General features: G+C 39.3%; 1 long non-coding RNA gene across 8 annotated transcripts in view; it reads right to left on the reverse strand.

Moving 5' to 3' along the window:
• The window catches only part of LOC142360838 (uncharacterized), a 39,854-nt gene that overhangs the window by 8,230 nt on the left and 15,116 nt on the right, over positions 1-16,508 (reverse strand). For 5 of the 8 annotated variants that reach the window (XR_012763413.1, XR_012763416.1, XR_012763417.1 and 2 more), the window contains exons 4-5: positions 8,772-9,016; positions 714-3,401 (exon numbers count right to left, since the gene is read on the reverse strand). This is a non-coding gene — a long non-coding RNA (uncharacterized LOC142360838). Of the gene's footprint in view, positions 1-713; positions 3,464-8,771; positions 9,017-16,508 lie in introns of all 8 variants that reach the window. The other 3 variants (XR_012763415.1, XR_012763419.1, XR_012763414.1) reach the window with 3 other exon arrangements.

Genomic DNA, 16,508 nt, shown 5'->3' on the forward strand with positions numbered 1-16,508 from the left:
TTCAAAATATTGACAAATATCTTAGCCTATAGGGTATTAAAATTAATCCAGTGGATCAGAATAAATTAGGATAGGAGATAGATTATTATTGTCTGATAATTATTTATGAATGTTGCATCATCTGTTATGTATAGGTGACCTTCATACTTTTTAAGTATTCATTCTGCACCTCCAGCAGCTGACATGTTTTATCAAGGAAGCGCAATTCCAAAAGTGAAGTATCTTTATAATGGTTTCATTCTGGTGAGAAGAAATACAATCTATGTCACTGTATGCCAAATGTTAATACACACTTAGGGTTCTACCACTGGTGACTTCCGAGTTACCTCAGTCCTCCAAACTTCATCCATTTCTTCCCCTCCTGCTCTGTGAGCTGTTTCAATAAAAGATACTGCTTCACCCTATAACCTCACCATGTCTGTCTAAATAACTTATAGGCATACACTGGATCTTATTAGTTTCCTTTTTACAACAGAAGATATATATGAAAAACTTGGTTTTGCAAATTTAGCTTTATCCTGGATTAAATTGTGTAAAAATAATTTTCAAGTGGGCTCATTGCAAATACAAAGCCTTATCACCTAGCATGCAAAGCAGCGCAACCTTTCCTGAAAAAACATACAATTTTTTATATAAGAAAGTAGCATTTATATCACAGAACACAAATTATTGGAAATAAAAAGACAGTCAAACATGTAAAAAGGAACTCCTACCTTCTGCACATTTAACACGTGTCTTAAGCGTCTCCTATGCAGACTTGGTGGGAACTCATGGGCTCATTTAAACCTTGTCCTTTTAATGGTCCAGGAGCACAGATTCCCCCAACCTTGAAGTCCAAGGATGTAAAACATTCAGCTTTTTGTCATCCTACTTTGTGCCACACTCAGTCTTTAGGAACCTGCATGCCTTTGAAATCACAATTCTGAAAGTTATATTTTAAATACCTATGGATAGATACTCTCTCACAGTTACACTGGGAAAAGAATACGCATATTTATCCCACGTAATTTGAACTACTTCTAACTACCATTTAACTACCACTACTGCTACCAACCACAGAGGTTAGCCCAGCAGTTAAAGCCAGTGATCTTGAGTCAATGCATAAGCCAAATACCTCCACAGGAATGATTTGTCCCTTGCTGTTTCACACAGTTCTTTTGGGCTGAGTTGAATCAGCCTCTGATGGTGATGGATTTTACACAACCAGTCTAAGTTAGATGCCTAAGTTTCAGATAACTATATTCAGGTAAATTGAGTAGAACTTGAATTCTCTTTAATTTAATATTACAAGATCTTAGTTGATAATCTCTAATATAAGTTAGTTCTTCCAATGGCCGGAGTTTCTGAATGTTAACAGTCTGAATTTATTTTGACCTCAGCATTGTCACATATTGTGGACTGTTCAGATGAATGTGGTTCTGTTCTACTCTTCAAATATTTTTCAGAATCATTTTGCTAGAGTGATACATAGCCAATGTGGAAATCATCTTCCCCAACTATTTCTCTTCCATTACAAGCTAGCCCATTGTTTGCTTTTAAACAAGGCTGATTGTTAACTGATGTGTCTGTAATGACTCAATAGTATATCACCACTTCATTTAACACATAGTGCTTAGATTAGCAGCTACTGTTAAAGAGCCTTTGTAACAACTATTTGTAGTGTTACCTACTCTGAAAGGCACCTTTCGTTAGACCATGTAGCGTGTCTAAACATTCAAAATCTCTGAAATGGTACTACAAAGCCTGGACAACAATCTAGCCAATATAACACAAACGCTTCTACATTGATACTACATTTTAAAGTTTTTATCTCCATCATCTACAGTTTCATGTAAGACATTCAGTGTGCACACTGACATTCATGTAGGTAGAATAAAAATGTTTGCTAGACAATTCTTACAGTTTTGATCTTATACATAGAATTACACCCAACAGCATCTGCAAGGTGTAATGAATTACAGAGATTGAAGTGATTGCACTGTGGGGACAATATGAGAAGGCAGGATCTGTGCAGATACCCCTGAAGTTACCATCAAATAAGTGTTCATTATCAAGGAGGCTGGTAAGTCACTGGAATGGGAAGGAAAATCAAAGTTAAATACTTCCATATGATCAGATGTAGAACTGACTTTTTAAGGAATTACTTTAATTGCTTAAGTCTGCCCTTTTGGGCCTCTCAGCTTGGGTCTATTTAGGTACAGGTTAAATCTTACTTTCTTGAGTTGGGAGGTTGGATGAAAACTGTCTTAGTCTTTTTGCATATCCTAGAAGTTTTAGAATGGTTTGAGATGCCCTGCATGGGCTCACTCAACTCATGAGCAAAATGTGCTTCCTGTAGCATAAACCAACCATAAGAACTAGATAATGGGCTTTTACACAATATTTGAGATATTGAGAAGCTGGAAAAACCAATTCAGGTAGTTGCTATTGCTCATTGTATGCAACTACCCAGAAACTTTGTGCAAGGCATTAAATACAACTTTTGAAGTTATTATCCAAAACTATTAGCAAACATTTAATTTTATAGGAAAGAAACATTACAAAGAGAACAAAAGGTAACCATTACTGACATTTTAGCAGCTACTCTTTGTTTTGCTGTGACTGCACAAAGTGCCTAACAGCAGCCATCAAAGCAAAACTGTTGAAAGCATTATACTTTGCAAATGTTATCCTATAGGCTTGTTCAAAGTCTCGAAAAGATCTGAGCATTGTAACTGTATTGACGCAGGGCATCACAGAACGCACTTTCACAAGTAATTTAAAACAACTGGACATTTATAACTACCCATCCGATTCTGTAGCAGTAGCTACAGGAAGAACACTGGACAGACTCTCCAAAGCCTTTCAGTCTTGCATTTGTTAGTGACTTCCATGCAATATTGTTCAAATTACTTCATTCTCCTCTGCTTTGAGTCCTTCCTCTGCAAAAGCAGAGCTAATCATACGTGTAACGTTGTAAAGCATGTAAGCAAATAATGGAACTGCTCACATTCATCATGCCAGATGTGGACAAACTGGCTTCCCTGGGGAGAGAAATGCTACAGAGATGCAACCTGGAATTACTGGAGCAGGCACGCAGTAAGTCAATTCCATGCTCTCAGCTTGCAACAGAACACGCTGTTAAGCCCAAATGGCATAATTTCCTTCAAGTTTCATGCAAATACATGCACTTACTCTTTTTGCATAATTTCTTAGTCAAAGAGCATCATGTCAAAGATGTCCTTCACTTCTATGCTAACCTTGGTGCATTGGAGTTCTGGTCTGGTTTCGCAATGTAGGCTTAAGTCACATCAGTGTTTGCAGGGATTGTTTGTGCATCTTTCTAGTTTAGGCTGGTACATAGTTATTGGCTACTGAAGCAGAATGAATACAAGCACCTGAAGTGGCGATTTCTTCTGGTCCTGTCAGTGCATGAGGAAAAATATGTAAATCCTACATGAAAGGTAGAGCCGTCTTCCTAAAACTGAGAGATATAAAATTAAATGGAGATGTTTCTGTAGATCTTAAGGCTGACTTGGAGGAGAAACTTTAAGGCATTTCAAAAGCTAATCAGAAGATCAGAAAATGTTAAAATGCTTCTAACATCCATAGAATTATTGTCAATTAACCTTCACTGTATACACTGATAAATTATTCAGTCACTTAATGGCATTTAAATTTAAGTGCAGTTGTATAAGTCCCTAGATTATAGTCAGAGCTGGTTTAAAATGCAGGGTCTGAAATGTATTTAAGTGGAATACTGAATGGCAATGAAATCTGAAAGGCTAAAGCCACGCAAGAGGGTCTGCAGGTAGACTGGGAGCAAGCAAGCAAAAGGATTGCTCTGCTTCAACACCTCAAGGCAAGATGTTAACTGTTTACAGAATGGCTCCCAGCTCTTTTCAGCTCTGGGAAGAGTAATGAACATTTCTACAAGCAGAATTCATGACCAAGAGTAGATACAGAGCTATGGAGAGACTACTCTATTTTGGCTACCTACAAAAGATGAGTGCCGCAACAGTACAAAAAAAACAAGTAGTGTGACCTGAAGATACGAAACATCCTATATATGCACATTGCAAAAATGTGTTGAAACAACTTCATTCACCTGCATGAACACATTGCCTTGAAATTCAGTGTCCTGATCATGCTTTCCCTCCCACCTGGAAAGTGTAGGGGCACAATGTAACAGAATGGAGCTCAATCAACCTTTTGCCTGTATATTTTTCTCTGACATTAACACTCTGAAAATTAAAGTCCCTATTTGCATTACAGTTTAATGCTAGAATAACAGATCCTGACTGAGACTCCTATGCTTATATACTATATTTTATTCAGCCACTTTTGTCTGTTTTACAAATAATTTTTAAAATCTAATGTTAGTCACGCTACTAAAAATTGAATAGTTCAGATATATAATTTGGAAAACTAAGCTATGTGACCTCTGAATTGAGAGCTAGTCACTTAAGAATGTGTTTGTCATTTGGCTAAATCAGACCCACACAATGTAAGTTTCACCTGCTGGAAAGCATTACTATAACACAAATAAATTTAAAAAATGAACTCCAGAGAAGTATATTTGAGTATGCACTGGCCTATATCACTACTTAAATACTCAGATGAAACCTGTGGAACTAAACATCCATATAGGGTCATCCTGAAATTTGCAGGAGCATGGAGCAGCCTTCACTAAAGGAGATCAATTTATTTTGAAAGACAGTGGAAAACTCCCACCAAGTTTTAGAACGGCTGGGTGAAACAGTCACAGTCATTGAATCTTCCTCCAGCACAAAAACTAGATGGCTTGTAATCCAGTATTACTGCATCAGGCCATATGTGCTGCATCATTAAAGGCAGTTAAATTAAACAGATAAGCAGGAAATCCAGACTGGCTTTACAAATCTAAAGTGCAATCAATTACTTCCACAAAGCTAGTACAAGTGGCCCAGAGCTCAGCAATCTGAACTACGAAATACGTTTACGCATTTTACTCATAAATTGTCCTTTGCAGAGAGCTTGGGAGATGGGAGTAAAATGGTTTTGTTGTAGGTTTGTGATTTTGGGAGAACACGTATTCTTAGTCCATAATAAAGATACATATTTTCAAGTCTGTTCTTTAAAAAGCTAAATACATTAACAAGGAAATACAGGCCACTACTGAAACAAATAGGGCAGTATGGACACGCAATACTAAAAAAAATGGCAAATGTACTGATTGATCGAGGTGAAAACAACTCTCACTTGTCTGGATCTAAAATACTTGTAAGGGGATCACGTGAAACCTGAATTTGTCACTTCTGAAAATCCAGTCATGCTGTGCTATGTGAGAGTGGTCCACAGCTTCAACCTGCCACAACTGGGAACAGTCAGAATTTCCACAGTGCACAATGGTAGAGGAAGGAGGTCCTCCCTGTGTCCGGGTCCTCAGACAGTCAGAAGGTCTCTAAGACTTCAAATGGTGGTCCTGCATGCAAATGGTTTCTTCTTAGGAGAGCTGAGATACTCAAAAGCCTTTACAGGCTGATCCTGGGAATCAGCCACAGAGATCATCCTGAAAGTCTGAAATTAGACCTCAGTAAAAAAATGAAAAGTTTACCAAAAAAAAAATAAATTGTTTGCATCAAGTTAAAATTTTGAAGATGCCTCTTGGTGGAACAAACTCCCTTCAACTTCATTCTGGGCTCCATTCTCTTTCTCGTGCAACTCTGGAACAAAAGCCTTGCTTTTTTTCTCTGCTGCCACCAAAAAAATCCTCAGAAACTGGAATACTGTTCTTCTTATTTCAGGTCATATCTGCAGTGACAGCCCATAAAGATCTATTACCACATGGCTAAACAGAGGCCTATATTCTCTTATTACAGTATAGGGTATTCATGGAAATCAACAAAAATATTGGTAGTCTATTTTTCAGTGATCTTTTTCAAAGGATATTAATGGAAAAAAACCTATTAATTAACAGAAGAAGCACTATTTTTACCTAATTTAAGGTACATTCAGCCAGCTAACATATTTAGGTGACAGCTATATAGAATGCATGTTTTTGTTCAAATGGTCTGCTAAAAGCAGAACAAAACCTCCAAATCAAGCCAAAAATACAGATTCTGAGGAATAAACAGAAACCAAGCTGATTACTTAAAAGGCAGATGCTACATATTGGTATTTTTAACTTATTGTTATTTATTTTGCCTAGAAGCAAGCCTGCCATTTTTATACAGTTTGTTAAGGGCTTTTTAACAATTTTATGCCACTGGGTAGTATCTACTGATGAAATGCAGTCAGAAAAGCTGTTTGTGTAATTGCACATTCAGTGAAGCAGTTAAATCCTCTCCTTCAGCGCTGACTTGCTCTCACACCCACATACTCTTATTCGTATGCAGTGTCTTATCTCTTGCTGTCTGGCCTGTGAATTATGTGTCTGCTTTTACGTTTTCTGCCAATGTTTGCTCATCACTGGTTGGTCATTTTTCACCTCCTGAGATACACAGTCATCACAGTTACCAGTTGTACTTCCACGACAGAAAATGAAAAGTATGTCCCTTCACATCAATATTTAACCCCCTTTGTGCTAAAAGAGACTGAGGAGTACACTAGTGACAGCACGCTTTTTCTTCTAATTGAGATCAGTCTGAAGCTGAAAAATTAGGTAATGTTTCCTTAGTATTTTGTTACTAAAGCTACTAGAGGCAGCAGCAGTCTCGGCCTCTGTGCACGAAATACTGGGTCATAAGTCACTGTGGGGTTAAGTCTGCTCTTCCATATTACGGTACATAGCAGGCTGAGTGGGGGAGAGACAAATTAAATGGAGATGCACACAAGTGTGTGTGAATCAGAGAACACTGCAGGGCAGCAAATGATTTCTTAAAAGGAGCAAGAGGCACTTAATCAGAGGCACCATGTGAGTAGCAGGAATTACTTGCTCCCTAAGCCGGGAGACGCTAGAGCATCTGGCTCCAACACTGTCATGAAGCCCCCACAACTCCCCCCGCATGCAGTGCAAAGAATCAGATACTGGTGGAGTGACTGTCTTCCTGGTATTGCTGCCAAAAATACTTCAAGGGCATGTGTGAATGGAGGAAAAAACCCAACAGGCTGCTTTTCAGACTGAATTACTGGTGCAAAGACCTACGCATTTTAATGAAAATTCTGTTCACAGAACAGAGTGTTCAAGAAATTCAAATAACTATGGGGTTTCCAATCATATCTTAAGGGGATTCTTCTATTTATTGTGACTTTTATTAAGAAATTTATTGCTGACAAATTCATCACACATGATGTGCACAGATCTTCAGTCATCTTTGGCTGTGTGTTTCTTTACAGTGCTTTGATTTTGACAGTATCAGAGAAATCTCTAGGGGTACCAATAATAGTAATACTTAGGCAAATTGCTTGTCCCCAACTGGAAGTCAACAGAAAAAACACAAGTTAACACTTTGCTAGTAAAACACCAGTATTGCTTACAAAGGAAAAAACAGACCTAAATAATTATCCATTTATGAAATGCAGAATCATGGACCCAGATATGCTAGCAGCCTTGCCAGGATACGTTTCCCATGCTGTTTGGGTTTTTTCAGTAGGCTTTAAGGGATTGATAGTAATGAGTACTTTCTCCAAATCACTGACTCTTTGGCAGCAGTTATTAGAAAAAAATTTCTGACACAATAACAAACCCATTTCCACTTCGGAAATTATAGTTTGCCAGCCCTGTCCCCACAGCAACCCCCTGTCCCTCCGCAGTCTGATGCAGGTCAGAAGTCTCATAGTTTAGTTTTCCAAATTATGTATCTGAACTATTCGATTTTTAGTAGTAACTAACATTAGATTTTACAACTTATTTGTAAAACAGACAAAAGTGGCTGAGTAAAATATAATTCTAGTATATAAACACGGGAGTCTCAGTCGGGATCTGTTATTCCAGCATTAAGCTGCAATGCAAATGGGGACTTCAATGTGCAGCTTCAGAAACACGGGGCTGTTTGACCTGAACCATGTCCAGCCCAAAATGCAAGCATCGGGTATGTGAGCGGCGAGGAGATGCCCACTGACACCAACAGCACTGGTCATGGCTTCACCGCAGTACTGGTAATGCTGCACCCCAGCCAGACCCCAGGGGCAGCCAGGAGGTAGCTCTGGGGAAAAAACCCTCCTCGCCCAGCCAGGGCACCAGCAGCCTGCTAACACTGGCAAAGCCGAGCCCGTCAGAAGTGCAATGACATGGTCAAGTAGCATGGTGAAGCTGCCCACTCCTCAGAGAGCTACAGCTGGAGGCATGTAGCTACAGTAGGGCATGGGCTGGAAACTGTTGCTCCTTGTTTCTAGCAGGCACTCAAAGAACCGCATCTGCACCAAGGTCGGCGGAATGCCAGACAGGACAACACTTCTGAAATGGCTCCAGTTAAAGTTTATTTTTACGGCACAAAAGAAAAGAAATATGAAGTTGCTTTTCTGCAGACTTGAGGTAAATCACAAGTCACTTGGCAGTTCGTTTCCCAGGAGGGGTCCAGGAACAATCAGTACATTTGCTGCTGGCAAGTACAAAAGGCAGCACACCCCCAGCTAGGCTTACAGTTCCTCAAATGGCTGTGCTCCCAGCGGTGGTCGATAACCTCTGTACATCCAGTGTTTAAAGGGCCCTTTCTTTCATGAGAGCTAGAATTAGCGTGAGAATATTAAGGCAAAGGCTGTCTGTTATGAATTAAAGCCATATGCAAACAATATTGTAGAAATCAATATGCAAAAATTCATGTTCTTGTCTTCTTCTGCAGTGTGCAGCAGTGTAAGTATAAATCTCTTACCTTGTAAGCCCGAAAATGTACTGGAAGCTCACTTGAGTAAAACAACTGTTGGAGAACTGCTTCAAAACACAGTTGTGTAGCTAAATAGTGCTGCCAGTGGGAGCCTGTTTTATAGAACCAAGAGACAAGGCTGGGAGCCACCTGTGGACAAGGCACCCCAGGTTTTGCCCAACTGACCTCTGCTGCCAACAGTGTCCTGACCAGACACTCTGCAGTTTCGGAGGATGTGATTGAGTTCCAGTGCCCTTGAAGAGAAGAAAAAAAAGTTGTTTTTCTCTAGCTCTGGAGACTGAAACCATTGAAACTACATGGTTCTCTAATGCAAGAGCCAATTTTTATAATGAACATCTGGGAAAAAACCCGCAAATCTTTCATCACTTTGCATACAATCTCAAAAAAGCAAATCTATTTTATTTCATGCTTGTTATTTTTGCTTCACAAACATCATGGGTTCAAAAAGTGGAGCAGCTGGGAAAAAGTAACAAAAACTGCAAAGAAAAAGGAAAAAAACAAACCACAGAAAAAGAAGGTGACAGAACGTGGAATTGTGCAAAAATCTGGAGAAAAGTAGAAACCACTTCTTCCCTATCCCAAAGGGTTGATTCCCGGTGCCTGGGCTTCTGCACCAACAGCGACTTTTCCAGTCTTGCGAGGAATGCAAATGCAGAGAGATCGGCAAGCTCTTGCTTTCCCCTTCGCTCTGTGGCAGGGGTGACCATTGCAGGGGCAGACGGTACCATAGCTCGGGAGGCTGCCTTAGCATGGGAAAGCCATCTTCTCCTCCCCAGAGACCCATTAAGGGTGCCACTGCACCTCTGGATCGCTTCCCATCACTGCTGGAAGACGCTCAAACACTTTCCTGGGGGCAGCTAGCAGGGTACCACCTCCAGGAGGTTAGCAAGGGGCAAAAGCTATTCTGAGTAAGGCATAATTTCAGGCAAAGCTCCCTATGTGCTGCTGAGCAAACAGCCTGACTTACGCTGTGCAATTCCTTCCTATCTCCCTGTGTGATAAGGACTGCGACAGTCTGCTGGGACAGTGACCCAAGGTCTTCTTCAATGCGCGGCGGATAAGGCAAACAAGAAACTGAAAGAGATTACATTTAATGTCCTAGCTGCTGCCAGAAATTGTGATCCAAGGTGAAAGACTATGTGTGTGTGCATAAATATAAACATATGTCTCCTCCGTGCTATAGGGAGCAGTCAGTATCTAGTGTTGCCGTAATTGCCGTTTCTGTTGCCTTTCAGGACAAAAGCACCTGAAAGGAGAAGGCACTGAAGCATAATTTTGGTCTGAGGGATGTAATTACATACTTCCACATTTTTTATCAAGTCAGTGCTTTCCAGCAAGTTTTAGAAATGCTGTAAGTCACACCAGATCAACAGCATACAGTTGTGGACACGCTCCCCTGAAAAGTGGAAGAAGCCCTTAATCCAGATCCACTTGATGGGACCAAGATGCAAAAACTAATTGTGAAAAAGGAATTTTGCAAACTCTGCTAAACCAGACTCATTGCTATAGAGAACCTTCAAATGGTCTATTACTTTGCATTGCCCAAAATTATTAAATCACAGATTTAATAGGTTATTTTTCAGTAATTAGGTAAATCCTTTCTCAGACAAGCACAGAAGGTTTTGAAGACATTATTACTGCAAATGCGGTGTGTATACTACTCTGCATTTCTATTTCAATCTTGTTTTATATAAATTAACTTCTGTAATTGCCTTGTTTAAAAATACATCAGGAGTCACGAGTACTCTGAAATAACACGAATCTGTCTTTCACGCTTCAACATTCATCTTTCAACTACTCTTAAAGAGAATAGGAAAAATCTCTTGCACAGCATTTAATTAAAATGTGAAGTTAAGATATAAAATCACAAACATGAAAATATCCATATCACATGAAAAACCCATGTGCTATTATAACTTTCTGTGATTCAACAGATAGAAAATAGTGTAGTATAAAATTAACTTAATGCTGCCACATAAATCAGCATGTGTCATACTCACATGCTACTACATCTTCTATTACTACAGTTCAGCAAATGTTCGCTTGAAACAAAGTATCTGCTACATTAAAAAAATCTGTATATACAAATGCATGTATATAAATTACGGTGGCATTAGTCATAGCTCTAGAACTAAAACTGAGCTGAATTTTGCATGAAAAGCAGGAACTCACTTAGCCTTCAATATCCTACAACAGTAATTTCAGCCTGAAAACATCAGCCCCATAATCAAGCACTCACAGGAGAACATTCTATCGGGCGCTCAGTTGGCCCATCACTTATTTTCCCTTTATTAGAAGTTTTTTCTTAATTTGCAGTAACCATCCAAACCAAAGAGATATCTATTTCCAAACAAACCAACAAAACTCTGTTTTCCAGCTATCTTCTTTTTACCAGCTATCTTCTATTGTGACATGCATTGCTAAAGACGGCCTTCTAGTGTAAGATTGTTTTCACTAATCATTAACAAATGGCATCCTACCTAAGCCCTTACTCACCAAGCATCTACTTCAGAGTTTTCTAGGGAATGTTTACAGGAAAATTTATGCTTTTCAGTAACTCTTACTGAAATGTACATCAATGAATTCAAGACTAACAAAGAATATTCAGCTTCAGTTTGTTCCAGTTTTCATTATCTTTTTAAACTTTTGCCTATTAGTCCGCTTTTATTCCCAAATACATTAAAGCAATCTACTGAGTCATTGTTTATACATTCCAGATCAGCTTGTATTCCCTTATCTCCTTTTGGATAAAAGTTTGTTTTCCTTACCCTTTTCATATTCAATGGAGTTCTTAAATTTTAAGTTTACTGTAATTGTTCTTTTCAAATTTTCAGATGACTTGCATTTAGTGTTATTACCTGTATTCAGTTTTCATGCACTTTTATGCCACGCAGTCAAACCCCAATAGCTTTGGAAAGTTTTCAATTGTATCAACATCATTGGGAGGTATTGAAGTCCCATCTGTTATCACAATGCTCGTTATTAGTTTGTACTATTCCTGTGAAAAATCCTGGAAGAAGCCCAGATGCTTCTGTTCCTGTTCACAGAGAAAAGAGAGGGGCTTTTCTGCTGTAGATCAAGGATAGTTCTCAAAGAGTTCACCGGTTTCAGTGTACAGACAAGATATTCTTTTAAACTCCCTTTCAGCCTTAATTTCTGTGGTTCTGTGAGTTAGCATGCGACTTTATGTAGGTATGTATATACATGTTCATAAATAACGCATACAGGCATTGCTTGGTATTTGGTTATTATTGTCTTATAAAGATAGATTATTTTACTTCAAATCCTGAACTTCTCTCACATCATATAACCACACATGACTGCACTGCAATGTAACTGTTTGTTAATAAATCTGTTTCCCTGGAAGGTAAACTGAGATAAATATTTTTTAATTCATCTATCTTTATACAGCAATGATGTTTTCCCCGCCAAATAATTTGCTTGTGGTAAGCTAACCATATGGGCTCTGAACAGTCAGTTCCTAAATTCTAATTGCTAAAAGGCACTAAATTTACACCATCAACAGGCACCACCATGAAATCTATTCGCAACAGTATATATTTATTTTCTTTAGGAAATACAGAGCTTCAGCTAAGTAGGCTCTTTGCAAATCCGTATCACCACAGGATTATGTACAGAAACACGGCGTATTCTAGCAATGGGATATGCTGGGGGCTATAATGTAAGGCTCTATGCAGCAACATCACGAAAAGTTTGCCCAAAATTTACATTGCAGTTGCACTGGCCTTCCACTAGATGCCAATCTATTACAGCAGATACTATAATGGAGGTCAATTCATACTAACTCAAGAATAAGGAGAATAACATCCATTTTTTCATGTATGGTCTTGGCCTGATCTGGGTTAAAACTTCTACAGCTAACATTCCATCAGATTTTTATTAGCTGCCAGTCCTTGCCACGGTCTTAACTGGAGACCATTATGACCAAGTATAATTTAAAGATTCTCTAAATTAACTAAGTCTGGTTCTGTAAATTCAGCAGACACCAAGCCAGATGATGCTCTCGAGCCTTCTGAACCACCATCAACCTGCTTAGTGAGCCTGGGCAGAACTGGCACAGGCAACCATATTTCCATTCCGCCCGAGGTTTAGGCACCATTTGATCTGGTGTGATTGCTGGTGTGCCATGCAAATCATGCTGAACTGTATCACACAGGTAACCAGTGAATCGATGTTTGCCCAACACTACACGCCTCACCACTGAGGGAACCTAAGACATTTTATACTTAGCATGAAATATATTGTGGCAGTGACTATAGGCTTTGGTTCCACAATATTTCATTGTATGTAATTTAAGTACAACTCATAACCAGTCCTGAGGAGCCCACACACATGAAAGAAAGACAATATCCCTTAGCAACTTGAAGCTTCCCGTTTGTGTTATAAAACCACACAGCTGCCCTGTTCTACAAACTGGATTTTAGTTCTGCTACGCTACTGGCGATAAACAGGCTGGGAACTACACTTTTGTTACAGACCAACCTCTGAAAGCTGTGATGTAACCTTTACATTGGCTCTGTCTGAAGACCTCAAAGAGCATAGTGCATGGCAAAGGCTCCGAAGGATTTGCTTGTTGATTGCCATCTCCTGGGGAAGTTACGTTGACGCTATCTAACCACCAGGACATCAACACTTCACAACACTTAGCTATATTCAGCTGCCACGTTCTCAGCCTCTGGCTCATCTTTGATTTCTGACTCGTTTCCTCTGGCTGAGACACTGGCCGGCAGTGCCCAGACTCCTGCAGCAGCCAGCTCCCCGGTTGCTGGTGACCAGGAGCAGCGTGGGGTCCATAAGGAGGACCATGTACTGCAGGGCCTCGCTTCAGGGCAAGCGACAGCTCATCCCACCGACCCCACCCCCAGCCCGACGCCAACGGAGAAGTCACAGCATGTGAACTAGAGTGAGCTCCCAGGCACTGGATGTGTGACACATGGGATGCTCTACAGACATCAGAATGATCTGTACCAAAACACCTTTAACAGACTACTTCACTGGAATTTTTAAGTCCATGCTTCAGCTTCACAGAAGAACGCGCTGTTTAGTCACATTTCAAAGTCAGCATGGGATAGCCAGGCTACCTTCCTTCTTTGTCTTCTGTCCACTGTGCTGGGTATTTTGGCATTGCAATTTCATTTTTATATCGATCCAGCTATTTTATTGGGAGTTTGCTTCTTCTTAAGTAGCACTATTGCCCCTTCGGCTTTACATGAGTTTCATTTGAATTCCTTTGAATGAGACCACTGCATAACATAAATGAAACCACTGCCTCATAAATACTTTTAAAAATAATAACTTTTTGCAACCACGGTGTTTTGGCTGGCTTTATAAGAGAAGTTTTAACAAACAAAAGAGAAAAATCTGTAGTCACGCAATCTATTGTAAGGAAAACCAAGGAAGAGACACAAGCTGCCAACAGGTAGATATGACTCTGGAAGTTTTCTCTCTCGTTGTATAAAGTTAGGATGCCTTTTTTATATCATATGTATTTTCTTTATATATATATATATATATATATATATATATATATATATACCACACTGAGTTTGGGGTTCCTAAATTTCATAGGTTAGTCACCTATTACAATCTTCTGCATTTACATAGTGAGCTGCTATAGTACTGTTGCCTGTACTGTGACTACACCTATATCTATAGAATTCTTAATTTTCACTCTTTGGTTTAGCAAATATTTATTATCTATATTTATGTTTGATATCCGGATATGCGTTGGGAACCAGAAAAGCTTTTCGCATAAGCAGACAAAAAGCTTGAGATTTTTTTAAATGTAATACAATGATTAACAGAGTGCCTTGCAATATAGTGCAGACATGGAGATTTATGCAGTATAATAATGAGAATATGGGATTTGGTGTTATGTGCACAGTGAGAAAGGTAAATATTGAAAGAAAAACAATAAATATTTTAAACCAAAAGATTACTTAGAAACACTAACAGATAGCTAGCTTATTGGATTAAACTAATTGCAGTAGAGTATTTCATAGTTTCTGTAAATGTGTAAGTATGCCTTTAGCCTCAGAGAAACAACAGCCCTGAGGCTGCATTTCACTCACTGGGATAACAGATGAATCCTCCTTCACTACCCTTAACTGTCGAGTAGGATAGCTTCTTATCTGGCATTAAAAAGCCTTCTTTCCCCACGGATCTGTTCTTTCATAAAGGTCAGCACGGCCCCTGCTTTGCCTTTTTCACTTAAAACAAAAAAGAAGTCAGTAAGTATACTGGTACATTTCCTAACTCTTGAGTTCTTATGAGGTTTTTTGCCCTTCTTTTTTAAAGACTTATGCTGAATATATTGCATTTTAATTTTTTTTAAAGAACAAATGAGAGAAATTTCTCATTGAAAATGTTTGCTTCATGATTTTGTAATATTTATATATAAGCAGTCTTAAAAAAAAAAAAAATTGGTATTTGGCAGGTATTTCTTCCCTTGCCAGACAGAAAGTTATTTTTACTTAACAATTAAGGCCCTTGCTAAGATGTTTCCTCACAGATGTTTCTTCCCACACAACTATTCTGTCATACAACTGCTAACATCAAAAAGAGGACAACTGTACTGCACTGACTCTCTAAGCGACTTTTACAATAAAACAAGCTGGCTGACGAAAAATCTGAGTGCACTTGATGGGCACTGGATATTTTAAATGCATTTTGGTGCTATACAATGTGCCAGTTGTTCACATTAGCTGTTAGTATCAGCCTTGATCATAAGTTTTAGCCACACCTTACTTTATCTCTGAGCTGTCTAGTGATGCACTTTGTATTTTTAAGAATCAGTCACAATTTATACAGCATGCAAAGCTAACAAACGAGCCAGAATCACAACTTCGCTCAGTGTAATTTGAAGTGGCACTGTAGGCCAAATGCAAATGTCAATATTATTCTCTATATGCAAATATTCCCTTTGTTTGCATAATCCTCAGGCGTATCATGTTTCAGTATTTGGCTGCTTCCAGCAGACCAAAGGGCAAAGTGGCAGAGCAACCAGCAGCAACATACATTACAAGAAGCCTTTGAACAAAAAAACCTTTTTGGCCTTGGGAAAGCCAAAGCTACCAAATTCAGTCTCTGGTTATGAGTAGGTCAGCTGTACATATGTCAAGCAAAGTTTTCAGGAATCAGATGAATGAGATACTGCCCTCCTTCCACAGCCCCCGTTACTCTTAGCACAAGTAAGAGGAAGACATGCCACCTAGGGCGTGTTTATATATCCACACACATACATACACATCCTCATATAAATAAAAATAACACTTTACAGTCCAGAACATATCACCAGCCATAAGTCAATTTTTTTGATTGATTCATTCTTTTCACCAGCCTTTACTGCCCCTCGACACTGGCCATCGGGTCCATCAGACGCCAAGCTCAGGCCAACATGACCAAGTCACACATCGGCAAACCCACCACGGATCCTAGAGGCAAGGCAGCTTTCTTCGCACACTAGCCTGAGTAGCCACGAACCAGTTATTGCGTGCAGTAATCGAGGCAGTTTGCCTCTTGAGTGGACTGTAAGTGTTGCTCTTTCTCCCTCCTTCTGTTTCACACACACATATATGCCAAACCCCGAAATCCCTCCATCTCATGCCTGGAGTGGTTTTTTGCTTGTAACATCCAGTGATGCAATAACCAATAATTTTCACCGCAAAAATGAGGCTGTTGTTGCTAAATGTTTTTGACTTGAAA

Source organism: Opisthocomus hoazin, chromosome 3, assembly GCF_030867145.1.
Source record: "Opisthocomus hoazin isolate bOpiHoa1 chromosome 3, bOpiHoa1.hap1, whole genome shotgun sequence".
Taxonomy (NCBI): Eukaryota; Metazoa; Chordata; class Aves; order Opisthocomiformes; family Opisthocomidae; genus Opisthocomus; species Opisthocomus hoazin.